Source organism: Panthera tigris, chromosome C1 (genome assembly GCF_018350195.1).
Source record: "Panthera tigris isolate Pti1 chromosome C1, P.tigris_Pti1_mat1.1, whole genome shotgun sequence".
Classification (NCBI taxonomy): Eukaryota; Metazoa; Chordata; class Mammalia; order Carnivora; family Felidae; genus Panthera; species Panthera tigris.
The window spans coordinates 59,012,981-59,037,179 of record NC_056667.1 but is presented as its reverse complement, the minus strand read 5'-3'; the positions used below and the strand labels follow the sequence as shown (position 1 = coordinate 59,037,179).

Below are 24,199 nucleotides of genomic sequence, written 5' to 3'. Positions count from 1 at the left end.
ATTTCTATGGCAGAAAATGTTCCTAAATAGGGCCTTGTAGAAGAAGTTTATTTTGTACTACAATTAAATTCTCAGTAACAGTTCAAATAGTCAATCTCAACATGCCAGAGGAAATGTAACAAGGCCTCATTCCCCACTGTAGTAAATGTTCTTAACCTTGCTGTTATGGTTTTGGGATCTGAAGCAGACTTGGGTCAAATCATCCAAACTGAGGGATGAGGGATTTTGCCTGGCAATACCAGTGAAAAAAGTAGTAATATGGGAAGAAGAAGGAAGGAAGAAGTATTCATTTTTGAGAGTATGGTACAGTCTAAGAAGAAAATATTGAATGAGATGTTTGAATGTATGTGGTGTTTAAGAAAAGAGTGGGCAACTAAAAAGTAATACATGTAGAATTGTTCCTCAGGGTTGTGGGATGCAATGACATCCAAAGATGAGTGAGGCACAAAGTAGGTAGGAAGTGGCCGTTGACTAGCTTTACTCTTCGTTCACTTTTCTTGTCTCAGAAAACATGTCAGCAAACTCCTTTTAGCAGCTTCAAAACCTGAGTGGTCACCAATAATGTTTAGATAATTAGGAATGGTTTTGAAATGCCTTACTGTTGGGTCGCCTGGGTGGCTCAGTCAGTTAGGCAATCCAATTCTGTGATTTCAGCTCAGGTCGTGATCTCACAGGTCATGAGATTGAGCCCCACGTTGGGCTCCACACTGTCAGTGGTCTTGGCTTGGGATTCTCCCTCTCCCTCTGTCTCTGTCTCTCTCTATCTCTCTAAAAATAAATAAGCCAAACAAACAAAAAGAAATGCCTTATTGTTGCAAAGCCAGTGTGATTTTTCTTTATTTCTTTTCCTTTTTCTTTCCTTCCCTTTCCTTTCCTTTCCTTTCCTATTTCTTTTTTTTTTTTTTTTTTTGGCTTAACCATAAGTAAAACTCATTAATACAATTCTCTCCTTTATAGAACACTGAACTGTTGTAAGGATATGGAGGCCCTGATTTGCACACTGAGATGTGACTCAAACCGCACGTTTTTATGAGGAAAGGCCTAGTTCATAAAATTCTTCCTTTCTACTCCTTTCCCCGTTGAGGCGTTATGTCTTCGTTAAGGGATGGTTACATCCCTAGTTCTCATTAGTTTGATTAATGGTATACCTCTAATAGAGGCCGCCACCTGACATTTGGGAAAAAAATACATGGCAGGTAATTTTTAAAAATACAGAACCTGTCCCCTTAACCTAGTTTCATTCCCTTTGGTGAGGGTGGCAATTGGATGTGACACTTATCAATGGGAGCAGTCTGACATCCTCTCTTCCCTCCCTCCCCAGTTCAATTAAAAGAATGATAGCCTGGCTTTTTGGAGGAACTGAAGCAAATGTAGGGAGAGAGCGGTTAAATATCCCCAGCACAGTAAGTGCTGCATGTCACGTCCACAAATTTGAAACTTTACATTTCCTGTCAATTAGACATGTTAAGTTTTCTCTAGAATATTGAATTAATGGAGTGTTTCTGTTCATAATAGATAATGCATCTCATGTGTCTTGCTTGTCTTTTCAATTAGAAAAACAGTGAGGTGTAAAAATAGGCCAATTTCAAATTTTTCAAATGCTGAACTAAAATTTGTATTTAAAAGTATTTGTGTTAGAGTTGGCTTTGGGTCTCATTAATAAGAGTACTTTCTTTTCTTTCAGCCTTCAGAATTAGTACTATTGTAACTAATAAGACTACCTACTTCTCTTTCAGCCTTCAGAATTATTACTATTGTTTCTCTAGTCCTGATGATTATTGACTTCTTCTAGTACCAATAGGATGTGACTTTAGTTTCAGAATTTATTTTATCCTGAGAGAAAGCCTTTTTAATACTAGGAACAGATAGAAGCTGCAGAACTGACCTTTGACAAACTTTTGCCTTACTAGTAAGTTTGTCTTGGTTAGTATGCACCTACTAAAATCACCCTTTTTGCTTCCATTTCAGTGCATAGGAATCAATACCCCCAATTTCTGTTCTCTAATGGTTTCATGAGAGAAGGTCTTATTTTAAATTTCTTTAAACAAATTGCAAGTTTTTTTGTATTGGTCTGCTCTTTCATTTAATGCAGAATTTCTGTATCTATTTCCCTCCATGCTAGACTAGAGAACCCATGTTTCTAAGCAATAGTTCAAGCCCTTCCTTCCATGCAACAAACAGGATGTTGCTTCAGCCTGGAAACTGATGACAGCAGCTGTCCTTGGGCATGGATGTCCTCTTTAATCAAAGTGAGTTCCCTAACGTGTCCTGTAATGACATTCATTTGCCATTTGGATGTACCTGATGTGACACTTGAGGCAATGCCATGATTATGTTTCCTTAAAAATGTGAAATAATTTTACAAAATCAAAAAGGCAGAAATACTGCCTAAAGAAGTTTAGTCAAAAAGAAAAAAAATATATTATCATGCATTTGAGAAAGTACTATAATCTTCTATCTCAGAACTGATAACAGGGTCATTTCCTATTTAACTTGGTAACAGAAGTCTGTATTTGAGAATAATAGGTCTATTGGTTAAAAAAATTAGTCTATAGACTCCATAACAGGATGTCCTGAGTTAAGATATAGGATAACAGCAGTAATTTAATGATAACATTCTTAGGCACAACTTAGAAATCCAATGTTTTACTCTCAAGTTTTAAAGATGTTTAATAATGGAGGCAATCACTCTGCACTAGGACTAATATTTAAAATGTAGAACTAAACTAATATTTTCAAGGTTTAATTTTTACATGAAATCTCAAATATTACTGTAACTAAAATGATTGCAAGAAAGTGTCCCATGAAAAGTTGAAAGACATGTTTTAACTGTGTGCATGGGACCATCTCTCCAGTGCGTATTACTGCAGTATTTATTAGCTATCATGAAAAAACCTTTGCAAAAATCTTAGGGAAATTTCTTAATAGTTTCTTATTTTGTTAAGATCAGAGGCCCGAGGGGTTTTAAGAATCTTCAGATCATACATAATTTTTCTTCAGCCTCCTGGAAAGGCATTGAAAGGTAGATGCTATCCATGAGGAGTTTGTATCTTGTCCAAGCATGATGAATCTAAAAATTAAGCTCAATAGATAGTGTATTTTTCCTTCAAAGGAATCACCAGGGAAGACACTTTCATAACCTTCCTTTTTACTCTGTTTCGCTGTCTAACAAGCCATAACAGCCAGACTTCTAGCTCCCAAAGTGTGACAGAGCCAAACCATCAAGCAGCATAAAAAGGAAACAAAAGGGTAGAATATTGTGATCAATGGCAACTTTCCATGTGATTTCTGGAACTAACAAATTCCTATTACCAATCATCTCATAGGCGGTGACAGCAAGTTGCAAAGCAAAGTGAGCCCTTTTGATTTAGACCCGAATTGAATGCTTACTACTGTTAAATTAGCTGTGTGTGATCTCCAAAGCTGTTACTCTCGGAGCCTCGGCTTCCTCATCGAAAAATGGGGATAATAGTCCCTGCTTTGAAGGATTTTGTGAGAATTAAAAAAAAATCATTCTGGTATGTCATAAACACACAATGATTCGTTGATATTATTTTTAGTTATTGGCTAAATGACCAAGTAAAAAGCACAGAACCAAGTGATCTGTGGGGTGGGTGTAAAGGTATATAAGACAATACTCATGCTCTTTAAGAAGGCTAAAAGCAAGAAATGGACTCCTGAAATGTTCTATGGAAAGCACTACATCCATTATCCTCACATTAGAGATTTTGAGCAACAAGTGTTGTTATTCCTGTTCTACAACTGAGGAAACTGAGGATGTGAGGGGTTACCTAACCTTCTAGCTTTGTGACCTCACAGTGGGTCACATGTGACCTATCATATGTGATAGGTCACATGTGACCTATCATACTGAGTCACATGGCAGTGCACCATCTCTAGGGGAAAGATACGTACAAACAGTCTGTAAAAGAGAGTAAATGAGGGAATTATTGTTGCTGGACACAGATAAGTGCTTCTCTACTTCAGTCTTTCAAATTTAGGATTTGGACTATGGTGTACAATGAACTATAAAACCAAATTTAATTTTTAGTCATACTCTTTAAAGAGTTAGTTCTTGAGTCCTGGAATGATAGAAAGTGTTCATACCCTTTTTCCCAAAGGGAGTCCATTTCTTTTGAAAGTAAAGGGTGTAATTTACATTCATATTTGAAGATTACATTTGTATACAAAAACTGAAGAGACATTTATATTTTATATATTCCTCTTCCCCAAGGATTTCTTGTGTAACTCCTTTTTCCTTCCATTGAGTGCACACCTGATAGCTATACGTGGTGTATTAGCCAGGGTTCTCCAGAGAAACAGAACTAATAGGATATATGTGTATTTATATGTGTTTGTGTGTATATATATTAAACATATACAGATAAGCAGATATATCTGCTTATCTATCTAGATATATCTGCTTATCTATCTATCTATCTATCTATCTAGAGATGTCTCTTAAGGAATTGACTCTTGTGATTCTAAAGGCTGAAAACTCCCAATTCTGCACGGTGGACCAGCAGACTGGAGACCCAGGGAAGAGTTTACGTTGTAGTTCAAGTCTGGAGGCCATCTGCTGTCAAAGGTCCCTTTTGCTAAGGGAGGTCAGTCTTTCTTCTATTTGGACCTTCAACTGATTGGATGGGGCTCATCCGTATTATGGAGAACAAACCTCTTTATTCAAAGTCCACCAATTTAGATCTTAATCTTGGCGTTCCTCGGTGACTTGGTTAAGTGTCCGACTCTTGATCTCAGCTCAGGTTTTTATCTCAGGGTCATGAGTTCAAACCCCACATTAATCTCATCCCAAAATATCTTCATGGAAACATCCAGAATAATTTTTACCAAATATATGAGAACCATGGCTCAGCCAAGTTGACACATAAAAGTAACCATCACAAAGGTTTTGTAGTGGCACAAACCTATCTATACCATTCCAAACGTCCCAGTGTGGTCATTCAGCCCCTGGAATTTTTTAGGCTATGATAACTATGAGTATTGTAAACTTTAGGTAGTAAAGTGAACTCTATTTACTCTAAGTGAGTTTTACTTTAAAGTAAAAATTAAAATAAGTATAGCGGATAATTTATTTTTCACTAGAACAGTAAAGAAAGAATAGTTAAAGCTGTTATTTTTCATACTGAAATAACATAAATATATTAATGTCACTAAAAAGGGACTCACTCTCTTGAATAGACCCCAATAAAATAGTGAATCTACTTATTAGGGATCTTCATGCTATTCTTTTAAATTCTGGAGATCAAATGAAGAATTGCTTTGGAATCTATAAAAAATACTGATTTTTAACATAATCTCATGACATGGTAATTCTGAACATTTTAGAGTAATTATAGTAGCAAAACTCTAAACATGTTTGCAGCAGTTAAACGATATTTTCACTCACTGTGCATAATCCTACAGATGTTGATGTACAATGTTTCCTAATTCACTTAAATCAGGTATGATAGAGAAACTCAAATTGAACCCACTTCTGTAGTCCTTCCATAAAGCAAGCTTTTCCAGGAATTATATTTACAGAAAAAGAGAAATCTGCTCAGGAGATAATTCATATAATCACATTTGCTAAAAATGGAAAAGCCTATTACATTCTTGTTTGGTATCTATTTTACATCATCACCTGCAGCTATGTTCTGTTGCCATTATTCTGTAGTAGTAAGACAAAATTGCCGCTAAGAACATCAAAATAGAGGACTTCCTTTGTAAAGCTGTAATTATGTAACTGGAGCTTGAACATCTCCTTCAAAGAATAACAATGTGAAGGCACTAAGACCATTGCAAAAGAAGTGCTCTGAAGAACCCTTTATGATTGTATTTTCTCCAAAAACAAACTTGAATCTTCACAGAAACACGGGTAAAGCTTCTCTTTCGAAGAAGCAATTGAATGTCTTGTTTAAAATCAAATCCTCTGGAATATTTGCCCAGTTCTGAAATGGGGAAGTTCTGCTAATGAAGAAACAGCATACTTTCTAAGCTGAATCTTTTTGTGTATCTTGATTTTGTTTCTCATGATTTTGATTTCTGTTACTCCTTTAGAAAAATTTTGTTCTTTTAAAAAGTTTGTAGAAAACTGTCAGCAAATCTGGTGTTTTTTCATCCAGCAGCACTTCTTTTTCAATCTTTTTCTCCAAGGATTTTTTGTGGGATCCCTTGCTCCTTCTATTGGATAGATGTCTGATGGCCATAAAGGTTCTGTTAAGCAAAAACATCCATAACATTTGAACTTTTATGTTGTGGTCAGCCAGCCACTGGAATTTTTTAGGTGGTGATTACTTATGAGGATTTCATACTCATTTCTATTTTTAAAACTTTGCATTTTCCCAAAGCCCATTACAGAATATCAAATCAACTTTATATTAACTATTGGAAATACCTCTTTATTGAAGCCAATTTTTAATTTTACTTCAACTTTTATTGGATCTATTTTTTAATCAAATACTGGCCTTTGCAATTGAAGATTAAATCTCATTTGATTAATTTCAGGCTATTTTTTTTAGACTTTTCGTATTGTTATATGATGTTTCATTGCTTGATATCCTCTCTCATCTGAGAATTAAATTAATGTCATTAACAACCAACCTCAGATCAGTTATGAAGATGTTTAACAGAGTAGAGTTCAAGACTACTCCGAATGAAACAAAACACTTCACACTCACTGTCAAAGATTTAAAATATGCCTTTATATTTCCCATTTAGGTCCTAAATAAGCTAGATACAACCTTTTATTATGACATAAGTAGTTCCCAATGGGATTCTCAATATCTTAACATATCAATTATTTTACCTTCATCAAAATGAAGAGCTTTTCACTTGGCAAGAATAATGATTTTCCCCTAATGATTACATATGTATATGTATGTATATATATATATATATATATATATATATACATACATATACATGTATATATACATGTATACACACACACACACACGCATTTCTTTTGTATAAAAGGTTCATTCAATTATAACTAATTCTTAAAAGGGTAATAGCTTCCAAAGTATGCAAAATCATGAGTTTACTTATATGGTTCAATTTTTAAAATAATTTATGATGCATTTTACCTGTGTGATAGAACATTATAATTTTTTTTCCTCTTGGTGTCTGACTTCTGTGTTATTTGTACTCTCCCAGTTAATTTTCTTGTAAAGTGAGTATATTTCTCAAAATTATATACTTATGATTCACTTCTTAACTTGATTAACCAGCTAATTTTTTCAAAATATATATTTTAAATATATACTATTTTGGATTTAAAATATGAGACGATAGCAACTGGAAAAATGAGATAATATTTTTCATAAATACACTTCAAATAATGTGAACAAATGGGATATGGTTCAGGGATTATAAAACTTTTAGAAAAATAAATCCTGTCAGTCTTATTTAATAGTCTGTTTTGATTAATATATTTAGAACATCAAGGGGAATCAAACTCATTTTACCTTTAAAATGTACTTTCTATTGATTTATCCAGAAAAGAATTGAGGAAACTGGACTCTATACTTTAGTATTTCTCTAATTAGATGAGTGCCCAATTGTGAATGATTAACAATAACTCAATATCTATTTCATAGACTTTGCTTGACTGTTTTAAATGGATGTTAATTAAGACTGTGCCAATGTGGGGGAATTGCAGTTGTGTATTCAGGAATATTAAAAGAATATTTCATGTAGGAAACATAAAGTTATCTACCCCTTTTAAATATAGGGTAAGTAGAGTGCTGGGTTCAATCAGGGATCCATTATTAAAAGATAGTTTGTGGAGAGTTTAAAAAAGATGACAACAAATATGAGGAAATGTTCTGTGAAAGATAAAGAATGGTGTGTTTCAAGTTAAAAAGAAAAGGCTAGGGCCTCCTGGGTGGCATAGTCGGCTAAGGCTCCATCTCTTGATCTCTGCTCAGATCATGATCTCACAATTCATTGGTTCAAGCCCTGCATCGGGCTCTGTGCTGATGGCCTGGAGACTGCTTGGGATTTTGTTTGTCCTTCCCTTTGCTCCTCCTTGGCTTGTGTGCTCGCTCTCTCTCTCTCTCTCTCTTTCAAAATAAATAAGCAAAAACTTAAAAAATTAAAAAAGGAGAAAAAGCTGAAGAGAAATATCAGTGTTCAAGTATTTTTATAATAAGAGCATAAGATCTGGAATGAGAAAAACTTGTATTTGAATAATAGTTTTATTGGCTGGCTATAACTCTCCTATATGTAAAATCAGAATAGCATCTACTTTGCTAAGCTATTGTTAGGAATAAGGATGATGTAAGTAACATGCCTAGAATAGTGTCAGACATATGTAAAAGTTCCTCTATAAATAATAGTTGGTGTTATTTCTACTATTTTTATCAGATACTCCTCATAAGCAATTCCAATGCTGTGTCACAGAGGCCGTGTGGAACTGCTAACCACAGAGTGGCTTGTTATTAGGTTAGTAGTGGTATTGTTGAAGGATGGAAAACTAGAGGAAGAGGGTGCCTGACCTTAGAGGACAATGGATCAGTTAGCTCTTTATTGAACATATTAATACATGGATAAATTTGGCAGAATTCAAGTTTTGCTGAATACAATAAGGTACAACTTCAGTTTCTGTTTCTTCTCCCTCCTTACCTCCTCCTTCCTCTCCCTCCCTTCCTCTCTTCTTTCCTTTCTTTCTTAGAAATGTTGCTAAATATGGCCATCTGCCTTTTCAGGGGATTTAACCATCAGGACAATTTTGCCATATTCCTTTGCTCAGACTTGTGGTGTAAGGTACTAATGTATGGCAGAGAAGAAATCAAGCCTTGGTTAGATTTTGTTTCTTCTTTAAATACAGCAAGGGGTACTGTATACTAAACATTGCATATTAATGTATTTTAAAATATTGACAGAAATATAGGCAAAAATATAGGCTTAATAAACTTTTTCAAGTAGGAATTTTCTTCTCTTTTGTTTTTTAAACTGGATTTCTGCTATCCTAGTTTTTTTCTTAGGTAGTCTTGATATACACCAGAAGAAGTAATGTTTCATCATCTTGCATTATTTTACCAAACTGTTCCTATGAAAAGAGTAGTGACTTAAAGTAATTTTTGTTAATGTTGCATTTCACTGCTTTTGAGGAAGATTAATTTCTCCTAGTCCCTTTGTTATCTATGTAGATATATATAACTGGTATATAATTGTATAGAGTTAATCCTTTTGTATGGCTTCATAAAGTAAAAAGTTTTATAAAAAACAGAAAATAAAATTTCATGAACAATAAATCCTAATAATATAACATAGAACAGGATGAATAAAAATAAACTTTCATTGCAGGTCGAATTTTCCTTCAAAATAGCATATGTAGATTTAACATGCACAGATTTTGTCTATTTGGGTTTCACTTAAAGGTTAATAACATGTGGTACATAGAGAATAGGAGGTGAGGGTCAGTGAGAAAATAGGTGAGCCTAATCAGCTGCCCAGCATTCTTTCCTTTGTTGTCTGCTAATTATCCAAGAGGTCAGACTCATGACTTTATACTGCACTGAAATAAGTTAATTAATTAAACATAAAACACACACATATCAGTCTCACTATATACTGGTACATCATAGATAGATAGATAGATAGATAGATAGATAGAATCTCATTTAAACTTCTCAATAACTCAATAACTCCATTTTAGAGATAAGAAGAAAAAGACATAAACTAACACAAAGTCACATCATTATAAATCTGCAGTCACGATTCAAACCAAAGTAGCCTAACTCTAGAGACTGTTGTTTCACCATTATGCCTCCCTTGGCTTCAACAGTGAATTGGAAGACTCAGAAACTGTAGGATTAATGAAAATTACAGGAGTCATCCCTTGTGGGTATTGGTCACCCTGTACTTCTTCAAGTGGTTAGGCTGGGGGACTGACAGAGGGGGTAAGCAAAGTGGTTTCCTTAATTAATCACCCTCTTTGGTTAGAACCATGGAATTTCACACATAAAAGGAATAAGGTGAGAGTGAAAGAAAAAGGCTAACAAGGAAGCATAGTTTGTTGGTCAATAATAACAAATGCTATTTATTAAATACATATATATACACATTTACTCACAATACACAATTTTTTTTAATATTGTGGTAGATTGCAAAAATGGCCATAGGTCATTCCCTCTGTCCTTGCCCCTTTGCAATGTGACTTTGCTCTTCTTCCCATTAAGAGAATCTATTTTCCAATCCTTCGATCTTGGCAGCCCTTGTGACTTGTTTGGACCAATACAATATGGCAGAGGCAACATTCTGACAGTTCTGAGTTTTGGGTTTCAGGAGGACTAACGACATTGATTTGTTCTCTGTCTTGAATCTTTGCCATACCACAAGAAAAGATTGATGGAAATGCATGGCTCTGTTCCCCTCATCACCCTAACTGGCAATTAGCCAACTACCAGGCAAAAACCAGGAGAAAGTCTCGCTGAAACCAGCCAAGCCTGGCCCAAATCAGCAGAGCTTCCCAGATGTTCCATAAACTTGTGAGCAAAAACAAATTAAAGCAGCTAAGTTTAAATGTTGTTTTAAGCAACAGTAGAGAAGTGTTACATATATGTTGTCTAATAAACTTTTAAAACAACACTGTTTTGTAGGTATTTTTAACATGCCAAAGATAACAAAGCTCTGTTATGGTAATAGAACATAGTAATGGTGGCAGCCAATGTTTACTCTCAAGTTGACCTTGTGCCTACGTCTTGTCTTGCTCAGAAAGAAACAAGTTAAGTAATTGCCAGTTAATGAAGATCTGGATACAAATTTCTCTTCGCTTCTAATCCAAATCTTTCTTTACGTCTAATCCGAGTTTTTAACTCATGAATCAAGACAAGTTTTATGAAGTAAATTCCAGTATCCATGGAATTCGCTTCACATTCCAACACAAGCCAGTTTATGTGGTTAACATTATAAAAAGATAGGCCAAAATCCAAGATGAAGCAAAACTCATTTATTTATTCAATAAACATTTATTAACTGCCTGCCATATGCTAGGCCCTGTGCCTGGCACTATTATGCAATTAATTTAAAAAGAATCTATGATTTCAGAAACAACTCTAAGCTGAATAATTTAAGGAGAACAAGGCAAGTTATTCATAAAGAAGCAGACTAATTGGAAATGGCCTAGTTTAAATGCTATACTTATACTGCAGTGAGAGTGCTATGGATCTAAAGGGAAATACACATAAAGTTCTGAAACAATTTGTCAAAATAATTAAGCATATTAAGAATGGAAATTGGAACCAAATTTCTTCAGTGCACTCTGCAGAGAACACAGGATAAATTTGGTGCAACTGCTGTATAACACCAGGTCTAGCACAGCCATAAGCCCGAGCCAAACACTAAAAGATCGATCTAGCTTTATATATTGCCGGAGACACAATAAGTAATCACGTCGAGTACTGGCATGCTGGAGCCACCAACTCACGATGCCGTTTGCCATTGGTTTTGTATGCAGCTTTGCTTTCTTCTCCATTGCCTCCAGCTCATAAAAACACTGGTTTCTTCCAGAAAGATTCTCTCTGTGGAGAATTCTAGGGTTGACCAACCATGGAGAAATAAATTTTCTTTTCTCTCACAGTGTATAATTTTCTCTTTCTAACTCCTGAGAAGGAACCATTGAGAGGAGTTAATGGTATTTGCCTTTAGAAAACAATAAGGTGTTACTCAGAATTTTACAAGATCTATTTTATTTTCCTATTACAAAGAAAAGTTCTAATACCTTTTCACTGACAGGTGCAAGGAATACTTTCCTCAGGTTACAAAAAATAGTTCCACTGTATTTGAATTAAATTTATATTACTGTGAATAAATACATAGTAAACAATAAAAATTCTATTTTCTGATGATCTCAAAGATAGTAGCCTATTTTGAAGAAAACACATAATTTCTCCTTATTGGCTGAAATAGAAAAAAATATATTCCCTCTGTATCTTGTCTCTGCATCTGTTTTTATGATGCTTTTATCTCTATGTAGCAGTGTGACCTGAGAGCCCAAGGAATAACTGGTTCTTTCCACTTTGGTTTTCAGATATATAGATACCCACTTACTTAATAACACTGTATATTCTTAACATGTTGTTTATAGTCAAGACCACTCAGTCAAAGCTAACTATTTAAGTACAGAAGGAGACAAATTTCCAGATATGATGGGCTTCCTTGATTGAAATTCTCTGTGTAGTTATTGGAATGCATTTAGCACCTGAGTTTTAAAAGAGGCCATCCCATTTTGCCTAACTGGGCGTTGGCTTTGTAATTTATTAAAGCGGTTCTCACATGGTGTGCAGTGTTAAAGAGTTAGACCTAATCCCCACTGACTTGTTAACCCCCTTATCCTCAGTCCAGTTCAACAAATCTTTATTGAAAACCTACCACAAGTATTGTTATTTGATGTTTTATTATGGTTTATAGGTGACCTGAATGAAACTTCACAAGGAGAATGTGATGTCTATTTGCAGTTCCAAATTGTATAGACATCAGAGCTGACCCTCACTCTGTGGGCCTTTAATTTGGTTTGACACATGAGGTCACATCAGCTAGTGCCTTAGAGGACTTCTTTTTGTAAGGTTCATCATTTTCCCATATACTCCCGAGCAAGAAAAATCCAGGGACAACTTTCCTTTCAGCTTTGTATCTCTGATGAAGAGCTTTCAGATATATGGCACAAGTGGTATGTCACTTTGATCGCCTGGTTGTCAGTTCCCAGTGCTATGTTGACTCTGTCCCTGGTATCACCATTCTTCCAGACTATCTTTTACTCATCCCTCTCATTCAAACCTAGTATTCAGTCTGTCATTGCATCCTGTCATTCCCTCCTTTGAACTGTCTTTCAGTGCCTGCCCTCCTCTCCTTTCCTATTACCACCACACTAATCTAGACTTGTCATTATTGCAAGGGTGCTCGGTTGATTTTCTCATTCTAGTCTCTACTATCTCTCATTCATCGTGGGCATTTACAACAGTCCAATGTTCCTAAAGTCCTCCTTTCCCTCTGTTGCTTGCTGTTTAATAACCTAGATTTATTCCCTCTTACTTTTTTTTTAAAAACACATTCTAGGGCGCCTAGGTGGCTCAGTCGGTTAAGCGGCCGACTTCGGCTCAGGTCATGATCTCGAGGTCCGTGAGTTCGAGCCCCGCGTCGGACTCTGTGCTGCTGGCTCAAAACCTGAAGCCTGTTTCGGAATCTGTGTCTCCCTCTCTCTGACCCTCCCCCATCCATGCTCTGTCTCTCTCTGTCTAAAAAATAAAGAAACGTTAAAAACAAAAAATAAATAAATAAATAAATAAATAAATACACATTCTAACGGACATGTCTTACTCCCTTCAAACCAGGGCTCGGATTTGTCCCAGCATGCCTCATGGACACCACATTTATAAACAGCATGCTTACCCCTGCCCCATAGTTTTTCTTATGTTTTTCTCCCAACCCAAAATTTCCTTGGTAAACCCTCTCTCACAATGTCCTCGGAGACCAACACAAGTTCCATTTCTCCCAGCTTCTCTCCTAACCATGTCAGTGTGTCCTCACATTCCCTGTTTCCATAGTACCCATTAATACCCTGTTGCAGTACCTATCACGATGTGCTGTCATTGTCTACTCACAGGATTATGTCTCACACTCAATAATGAGCTACGCGATGACAGAAAACACACTTTATTGTAACCCTGTGTGCCCAGAAGTGTTTGATTCATATAGGTTCTCAGTGAAATTTTCTCAAAGTGCTTAATTTCTCCCTTCTCTACATACTTACCTCCAGACCAGAATAGAAGTTTAGCAATATGCCAGGTATCTAAAGATGAGGACTATAGTAACTAACATTCACAGACCCAAGATAAAGGAGTTTACATGAACTCAATCTTTTATTGGTGAGTGTTTTCCTCCTAAAAGCTTTTTAGGGGTAGAAACCATATCTTATGAGCCCTTTGATCCTTTGGCAGTGTCTAGTACAGTGCTGGTACCTGAGAACCTGGTGATTTGAATGTTTAAGCTTCTAGAACACACGATTCCCAGTGTCTTATCACAGCAACAACTTGCTGAGCTAAACTGTTTTAAATGACAGAATACTTAGCTTCTGCTTTATATATATATGTATATATATATGCACATATATATGTGTGTGTGTATATGTATATATATATGTGTATATGAAGGTGTGTGTTTGTGTAGTTGTGTGTGTGTGCACACACCTATCAAATATGTGTATATACACACAGACACACACACATTTGGAAATGCTTTCTAATAGGTTAAATGTCTTCAGAACTCCTAGATCCAGATGATGCTAACAGTACACAGATTTTTCCTGCAGCCATGGTGTGATCTTCTTAAAGGCAGAAAATTTGGCTTATAGAATTATGTTTTCCCATAGCATGTGGTATTCTGCACACAGTAAGTACTAAGTGAATATTTGCTAAGTGAATGACTGAACTAAAACAACTAAGAGCTAAACTTAGTGACTCAAGAGGGATATATCAATATGGAATAAAGTAGAAAACTATCCTAATTGAATGATATTTCAAACCTTCCCATATAAACATTTCTTATCCCCCTTTGTGTTTTCTTGAACACAGCTACTCTCATTAGTTTACACATTGTCTGTGGCTGTTTTAGTGCTATAAACAGATGAATGAAATGGTTGCAACAGACAGTTTATGGCCCTCAAAGCCAAAAATATTTACTATCAGGCCCTTTACAGAAATAGTTTTTCTACTCTTGATCTTAGAGCAATGTCTGGCACTCAATATATATTCAATAATGTTATTTGAATAATTGAAATAATAAATAAATGAGTCAGAAATAAAACTCAGGGACTCCTGGGTGGATCAGTTGGTTAAGCATCCAACTCTTGCTTTCAGCTCAGGTCATGATCTCACGGTTTGTGAGTTTGAGCCCCACATCAGGCTCCATGCTCTCTCTCTCAAAATAAATAAATAAGCTTTAGAAAAAACAAAGAGGGGCTCCTGGAAGGCTCAGTGGGTTAAGTATCCAACTTCAACTCAGGTCATGATCTCACAGTTCATGGGTTAGAGCCCCGTTTTGGGCTCTGTGCTAACAGCTCAGAGCCTGGAGACTGCTTTGGATTCTGTGTCTCCCTCTCTCTGTGCCCCTTCCCCATTCATGCTCTGTCTCTGTCTCTCAAACAATAAATAAAAGTTAAAAAAATTTTTAAAAAAAGAAAGAAAACTCAGGTAACACTTCACCATGCCTGCAGGGGCCCTTTGTGTGTCTTGAAATGTTTGCAGACTCTGAAGTAGATGTTCAATCATCTTCCTTATCTACATGAGGCCCACAATCCTTTGGAAGTGAATTTGAGTTTACCTTAAAATTAGGGTTGATTTGTATAAACCTTTTTTGATAGGCTGATGTCTTTCAGAAATATTAGGCTAGAGGAAAAAATACATGAGGTTCCTGAAAGAAAATCACTATTGAGTAAAGAAATCTGGTAACATTAGGTAGGCTACACATAGAACTACTTGGGAAGAGCAGTTCTTCTCGGTAATTACAGGCCATGTCATTCCCCTAGTCCTACCAACTTGGAAAGCACTGTGCTGAAGTATCAAGAATAGAACTAGACATTTCACAGTGGACCCAAAATTGGACTGTGAGGTTCCTCTTCTTGGGGAAAAAAAAAACAAATGGAACAGAGGTTTTTCCCTGCTGACAAGAGAGGGAGGACATCTCTGTATTTTAGTCAGTTCAGGCTACTCTAACTGACATAGGCTGGGTGGCTTGTAAACAACAAAAATTTATTTCTCGCATTTCTGGAAGCTGGAAGTGTCAGATCAGGATGTCAACATGGCTGGATTCTGGACAAAACTCGATTTCTGGTGTGTAGATGGCTGTCTTTCTTGTATCCTCATACTGCAGAGAGCAAAGAGGGAAAGAGAGGAAGCAAGTTTCTTCTTATAAGGGCACTAATCCCATTCATGAGGGCTCTATTTTCCTGACCTAATTATCTCCCAATATCAGCACACTGGGGACTAGGATTTCAACATGTGAATTTGGGGGGACACATTTATTTGGTCTCTGACACTTTGGTTGTGACTACTTTGGTGGAAATGAGCACATAGTTAGGGGTCAAATCACAGAGGTCAAGAGATCAAAAGGTGTTCGGAACCTGAGAATCTAGAGCTGAGGTCTTGCAGAGCTGTAGGCAGTCGCTCTGGTTATATATCAGGATCCCCTGCCAGAAATAATTGGAGTGTGGTATCTCTGAAAAAGACTAGCTGTCTGCCTCATCAAGTTGATACAAGCTTATTGCATTGAGATTTGGAGTATTGCTGGAAATGTAACAGTCTTACTTACTGGTTGGTGATGCCAGAGATACGCTGGATCCAATATCTGTTCAACCTCAGAAGAAATAATTTCTGTTTAATTTTTCATAGAAAAGAAACTGAAAGGAATTTATACTACGGCCAAAAAAGGGGGGGATTTAATTATAATTGATTTCAGTTTGATTTTACAGAATCTCCAAGTCCAGACAAATTCCTGTATCCTCCACACTCAGGGATCATTTTTTAAAAATCACAAAGTACATTGAAGGCTTGTTTCCAACTTAATTTGGATTCAGACTTCAGGTAATAGCAATAGACTGTGAGATGAGAAAAGAGGGCTAACCCATACTTATGTTATACAATTTCCAAATGTGATTGTTTCCCTCCTCCCTTTCAGACAATAGAACCTGCCCTGAAATATACACACAGGCCCTGCACTCACCTCATTGCTCAGCCATCAGTAGTATTCATTGTGCATTGATTGGGAGGAACACATAAGCCAAACCTTTTTTCCTTGAAGGAGCACAGCTCACACTCAGGCAATAAATAATGACACAGAATCAGAACAAACAGCAGCTCCTGTGGAGTGCAGGACAGCAGGTGTACTTTGCTAGAAAGTTAGAAACTCAAGAACTTGGTCTCTGATGGCAATAGGCATAGGTTACTGGGAAATAAGAAGCCCTGTGGACTTGTATCCCACAGACATGACCAACAGACTCATTAGAAGAGTGCAAACACAGACTGGAGTTGTTGGGAGCTGTGTGGATTGTATAGGTGAACAGTTGAAAAAAAAATACAGGAAAGAAAGAAAGGAGAGAATACTTATATTTTGTAGTGAGAGAAAAAGAAAAGGTCAAAATCCTATATAACAACAATACAGTGTGTTTCTGAATTGTGCCTGTGAGGACCCAAAACACAACTGTTCTTTTTTTCTTTATTATGTCCCTTTTCTGTGTTTTCTAGTCCTACTCTGCTTTCTATAGGAAGGGGTGAAAAGCAGAACTAATCCAGAGCTAAAGAAATATTTCAATCATTTATTGAGCACTAATAAAAAGCATAGAAATGAATTAAATACACACACACACACACACACACACACACACACATATGCACGCACACACAATCTTGCTCTGAAGTTCACAGTCTAGTTGGAGAGTAAGAGAAATAAATACTTGTAATACAGAGTAATAACAACCAATTAACTACTTCATCCTAATTACTCCAAAATACTTAGTCCATATTTTTTTAATGTGAAATTTATTGTCAAATTGGTTTCCATACAACACCCAGTGCTCATCCCAGCAGGTGCCCTCCTCAATGCCCATCACCCACTTTCCCCTCCCTCCCACCCCCCATCAACCCTCAGTTTATTCTCAGTTTTTAAGAGTCTCTTATGGTTTGCCTCCCTCCCTCTCTAACTTTTTTTTCCCCTTCCCCTCTCCCATGGTCTTCTATTAAATTTCTCAGGATCCACATAAGAGTGAAAACATATGGTATCTGTCTTTCTCTGCATGGCTTATTTCACTTAGCATCACACTCTCCAGTTCCATCCAAGTTGCTACAAAAGGCCATATTTCATTCTTTCTCCTTGCCACGTAGTATTCCATTGTGTATATAAACCACAATTTCTTTATCCATTCATCAGTTGATGGACATTTAGGCTCTTTACATAATTTGACTATTGTTGAAAGTGCTGCTATAAACATTGGGGTAGAAGTGCCCCTATGCATCAGCACTCCTTTATCCCCTGGGTAAATTTCTAGCAGTGCTATTCCTGGATCATAGGGTAGATCTATTTTTAATTTTTTGAGGAACCTCCACACTGTTTTCCAGAGTGGCTGCATCAATTTGCATTCCCACCATCCCAGCATCTATAGTTTCCTGATTTGTTCATTTTGGCCACTCTGGCATGAGGTGATATCTCAGTGTGGCTTTGATTTGTATTTCCCTGATGAGGAGTGATGTTGAGCATCTTTATCTTTATTATAGTACTTATTCGACAGTAGTATAATGGTACAAGTCTATGATTTGAACACTTCTCCGGCTTTAAAAGCAATTGCTGCTTTTTACTTGATTCTCAGATTTCTGAACTTCAGAAATGGAGTTATTTATTTACTGAACTTTTGACCTGACTTTATATTTGGTTCCACTTTTTTTTTCTTTTTTACATATTTAGAGTTGACATAGAATTTGTATTTTTATCTGGGTCAGTTAATAAAAGGAGAAAATCTTGAAGATGTTATACTGTTTTGTTTTGTTCTGCTTGGTTTTTTTTGTTTGTTTTCATGCATGTTTATGTCTTGGTATAGTTATATAACAATTCTGACCCAAGAAGGGAGCATAGTTTTGGAAAAACAAAAAATTATGAATTCCATGTTGCTTGTTTTTGTCTTTAGATAGTTAATTTCAGAAATAATTGTTTAAGAGAAGAGTTCTGTGTTATCACTTGTTTGTTTAACTTCTATCATTTTCTGGGTGATAGTTTGAGAACAGCAATTATATATATATATATATATATATATATATATACACACACACACACACACACACACATATACACATAAACATACATAAATTTTTATATATACATAAATTTTATGTTACATAAATATACATATTTATATATACTAAATATATATTACATAAATTATATATGTCATATAAATTACATATATCACATAAATTATAGATAGATAGATTTGACAAATGGATTCAGCAAATACTGGTGCTAATCATCTCTTTCTGTTGGCATCTACCATGAAAACACTGAGTCACCAACTTCCAGGGAAAATCTAAGGCATCCCAAATTGAAGAATGATTATCTATAGTCTTTCATCCTGTAAACTGATTGAACAGGGTTGAATTAAAAAAATAATTGGGGGGAGAGACGTAGACCCTTCAAGTTACTTGAAAAATGGAAAGATAGTCATTCTTTTGAGAATTTTCAGCAGCCTATCAAAGTTTACCCATCAAAGTTAAAGTTGGGATTGTTTCTGTCTCTCAGTAGTAAAAGCTTTATGTATTTTTCAAGGAAAAACCTTTTCCTATTCTTCTCTGTTCCATTTCCTGAATAAATAAAATAGGAAACAAAAATAAGGAAGGACTTTAAAAAACTTTTCTATATGATTATTGGATATGTACTGAGCCATCATACCAAGCTGATGTGACCATTAGTCTTGAATTTTTGTAAACCACTGTCAAAGGAGAAAAGCCAATAGTGGAAACAGCTCCGAGCAAGTGTAAGCTTAAAAGCAGTAGCTTGCTAAAAGCCCTATTAATAAAAGTTAGTTGTTTTCACCTTCCTTCAGTAAAGGAATGTTTACTGTCATTATTAATAAAATGTTACTTATAGATAAATCTCCATTTAGTTTAATGGATGTTCCTATTACCTTTGTCATTATCCCTCAGCCTCATTAATGCATTAAAAAGTATTCCATAAAGACAGTCATTTTATTTTAATATTGTAGAAATATAGTTATGTAGGTAACCCTGTCCTTATCAATGAGAAGACAAAATTTAACAACTCAAATAGAATTTTCCTTTTTGAGCAGTGTACTTTTAATACAAATGCACAACAGAGAAACTCTTGTGAGGTTGAAACCATGATATTACACACACTTTTCACGGAGAAAAGGGGGGGGGGAAGGAGGACGTGGAATCAGTTTCCTTTATTTCCATGGGCTCCATATACTCTTAGGGGAATGAAAATCTACTTATACCTCTTGTTAGAAAGTGCAGGTCATGTTGGTTACAAATTACTGGGCTAAAGGAAGGAAGGCCCATTTAAACAGGGAGCTACAGCTGATTTGTAAACAACAACAAAGCAAAACAAACAAACAAAGCACCAGAAGCGAAAAGAATCTCAAATGTGTAAAACAGATGTTTTCATTAAAAAAAAAAAAAGAGAGTAGATTTAGTGAATGGAATGATTAGTAGGTAGAATCATGTTTGTTGTGGTAGGAAAGGTAAACTTTATGCTAATAATCAAAAATATCATTATGGGAGTGCTAATGGAGTAGAGATAAATAGATGCATAGATGAAAAAACTGAGACAGAGAGAATGTGCTTAATAGTGTAACTTTATTTTATGTATGAAGGGAACGGAAAAGAGAGCTGAGAATCAAGAAACAAGGACCCAAAGTTTGAGATAGGAATTTCAGATGGAAGCAGGGAACTGGGGGAGGAAGCCAGAGCCCATCCATGAAACCTTGCACTAGTGAGCCATCACGTATGTGGTTTATGAAAATGGGAAATGTCAAGACCTGGTCAACATTTCAATCTACAAAAACGCTATAAGTAAAAAAAAAAAAAAAAAAAAAAAAAAAAGTGAAATGAAGTAAAAAAATTGGAAGTTTATCTCGTTTATAATTAAATTAAGCAGTAGTAGTAAAACGGATACATCAGGATACTAGCATTAAGTGCTCTGATTTGTTTGATCCTTCTTCATAATATTTTCACATTTTATCCTTTCTCCTAATGTATGTTGAGTGCTTATTATGAGTTTGGCATCATGGCAACCATTTTACATGTATCATCATATTTGAACCTCTTCACAACCCTCTGGGGTAACTATTATAATTCCCCTCAATTTATAAATAACCTGAGATTTAGAGAGATTATGTAACTTGCCCAAAACCATATAGATAGTATGTGGGAACTAGGATCCAATATCTAGTCTTCTTTATTTTAAATTTATGCTCTCAACTATTACTCTGTATTGCCTTTTTATGATCTAAAAGCAGATTAGTAGTATAACAAAATCTTTTATAGGATAATCCCAGTGGTTCACTTGTGAATCAGAATCATATTTCTTGGCCTTATGCTAGATTTTTCAAATTAAAAAAGTGTGTAAGTTAGATTAAAGCATGTGTCGTTTTTAAAAGCTACATATGTGAATTATAAAATACCAAGGGAAAACAAGGATACCATGTAATAAATCAGACTTTTCTGAAGGAGATTTAAACCATGTTTAAGTTCCATGTGGTTTACATATGAAGAGAAGCCCAGCCTCAGAACTCATAATGAGGTAGTGTTTTCTACTCACCAGAATGAATAAAATAAAATAAAATAAAATAAAATAAAATAAAATAAAATAAAAGTTATACTATTGGTAAAGATGTGGAGTCACTAGAACTCCTGCTGGGAGCATGAAATAGTATCACCAAAAAGCAAGCAAAACAAAACAAAATAACAACAGCAAAAGAGAAATACTACCACCATTTTAGACAACTGCTTGGTAGTTTCTTATAAAGTTAAATACAGAAATTTATTTGCAGAAATTCCACATGTAGACATAGACCCAAGAGACATGAAAATACATGCCCACAAATGACTTGTACTTAAATGTCCATAGCAACCTAACTCATAAAAGTCAAAAATTGAAAATAATCCAAAAACCCATAAATAGGAAAATAGATAGATTGTTGCACATTCACATATTGGGAAAATAATAAAGAACAAACAAATGATGCATGCAGCATGGACAAATCTTATAGACATGGTGAGCAAAAGAAGCTAGATAGTTCTATTTATATGACGCTCAAAGACAGGCAAAACTAATGTATGGTAACAGAACTCAGAAAGTCCTTGTTTGGTATGTGAAGGGGGATGGGGATAGATTGGAAAGGGGCATAATCAAATTTTCTGGGGTGATGGAAATATTCCATATCTTTTTTTGGATGATGGGTTACACCGATGTAAAAATTCATTGTTTGAGACACTTAATATATGTGCATGTAAATTACAGCTTACTTCAATTAAAACATATATATGTACTTTCTAGTATTACCCTCTTTCTCCATTTACAAAAGAGAAAACTGAGGCTCAGGGAGGTTAGGTAAGATTGTGTGGCTCTCAAGTTGTAGAACAGACATCAGAATCCAGCTCCTTTTATTTCCAGCCTCATGCTTTTTTTCCAATAGCTCTTACATAATTATAAATCTTTCCTTTGCAATGTATCTATATAACTACCAAAATATATATACGAAACAGATAGCAACATATTTTTCAATAGTAAAACTTTTAAGATGAGAAAATTGTAAAGCCTAAAGCATCAAAATTAACTAGGTTGGATGCTTTTCTGGACAGATGCCCATCACCAACTCTGAAACTGTTTTTGTGTAGATGACACTAGTCTCAATGTCCACTTGTTTTTCCCTGAGTACCACAATCTATACCTCTGGAAACAACCAGGGAAAATGACTTGGCACCTTTCTCAGGATTACATTTAATGTTAAAGGAGTCCCCCCCTACACTGGTAAATGTAATGAATAGAGTGCATTCCATTTCATCGAATTGCTTCTGTAGACATTCACGAAAGATCAGCTTCTGTGCACTTCAGTCAGACGTGCAGTTATGAAAGTGCCATAAAACCTGTGTGATCACCACCTGCATGTAAAAAAATGCCAGCAATAACTTACCAAAATATTTCCAGTGAAAATATGACTTTGACCCAGATGGCAAAATAGGCTGCGTTGGCCATAAATCTGCAGGCAGTAAATGGGCAGGTGGTAAATCTGCTATCATTGCTACTGTTTTTTCAACACTTTATCTGTACAGTCTTTTCCTAAGGAAATAAAAATTCTGGAAATATGGAAGAAGAAACAAAATACTGACTGGAAACTCTAGTGTGAGGCTGTAAGTTTCTTCCAATTTAGGAACCTGTCCTTCGATATAGGCTCTGGTCTGAGGCTGGGATATAGAAAAAAAAAGGATTCAGAAAATGGAGGATAAAATATATAAAAGGCTTCAAGTTCACTTCCTGTAAGTTTGACGATAAGGATAACCTTGGAAATGCCAAGTCTGTTGTCTTCTTTATAGAGAAAAGTAAACATTCCTTAAATATTTAATGTTTATTTACCTCCCAACCTCTATCCCCTATCACAATTGCTTCAACCCAGAATGAGAGAAAGGATAAATAAAGTTATTGTGGATATGGCAGTGTAAAGTATAACCAATTTTGTAATAATTTGTGATCATCTTGTTTAGATTTCAGGCCAAGATTGCACCCTATTAAATGGGGATTTGATTTTCATCAGAAGACAATGGATTTGTTCACTATCCATCATCCTATAAGGTGTTTAATCCTGGAGCAAGAAATGATGCAGAAATCTGGATTCTTTAGGGAAACATCTCCATTACTCTTTATACCTGGGATATTTGAACCTGAACCTGAGGCATGCATTCCAGTAGTCAAAGGGAGCTTTCATGTCTATATAAAGTTAGATTAGGATCAAGTTATTCTATCCCCTTGATTCTTGGACCTGTGTATTCTTCTAGTCAGTGACACAGCACCATCTAAAGGTCTTTGATTCAATGCATATTCTGCGACCTGGAGAATGGTACCTCCTCTTTTCAGAATAGTACCTGCCACTTGGCATTTAAGCTATGCTTCAGCAGGTTGTTGTGACATATCATAAGTCAACTGTCTAGGTGAAGTATGTGATACAATTAGTGGCTAACATGGTTATGGATGCATTCATACACCTCCTTTACTGTAAAAGGGAAACTCTGGTCAGTGGGATTCATGCTAGTGGCTCAAATGCACTGTGAGCCTTTGAATAGTGGGGCTGACTAAGGCCCTTAATGGCAGGAAGGGCAAACCTATATGGAGAATAGATGTTTATTCCTATGAAAACAAACCATTTGTCTTTCCAGGATGCAAGGGAAATCATGTAGTCAACTTGCCCTTAACTGACAAGTCTCTCTAGAAATGGTGCCATACCCAGGACTCAGCATTGGTTTCTGTTACAGGCAGTTGGATGCGTAGCAACAGCAGCTAGATCAGCCTTGATAAGTAGGAGCTGATGCTGTTGGACCCATGTGTAATATTCATGTTTGGCATCATAGCTACTTTGCTTACGTGTCCATTGTGCCAGCACTTATGTGGCCAAAGACATCGATCATTTTATCTACTTGCCAGA

General features: G+C 35.8%; 1 protein-coding gene and 1 long non-coding RNA gene across 9 annotated transcripts in view; both read left to right on the top strand.

Annotated features, from left to right (window-relative positions):
- Nucleotides 1–24,199, top strand: part of NEGR1 (neuronal growth regulator 1) — an 836,662-nt gene that overhangs the window by 433,751 nt on the left and 378,712 nt on the right. The window lies entirely within an intron of this gene.
- LOC122241448 lies at nt 4,422–23,470 on the top strand. Of its 2 annotated transcripts, none has more exons than XR_006221591.1 (3): nt 4,422–4,607; nt 8,368–8,445; nt 23,265–23,470. It is a non-coding gene; the product is annotated as an uncharacterized LOC122241448 (long non-coding RNA). The 2 variants fall into 2 exon arrangements; XR_006221592.1 differs by lacking the exon at nt 23,265–23,470 and adding an exon at nt 13,060–13,100.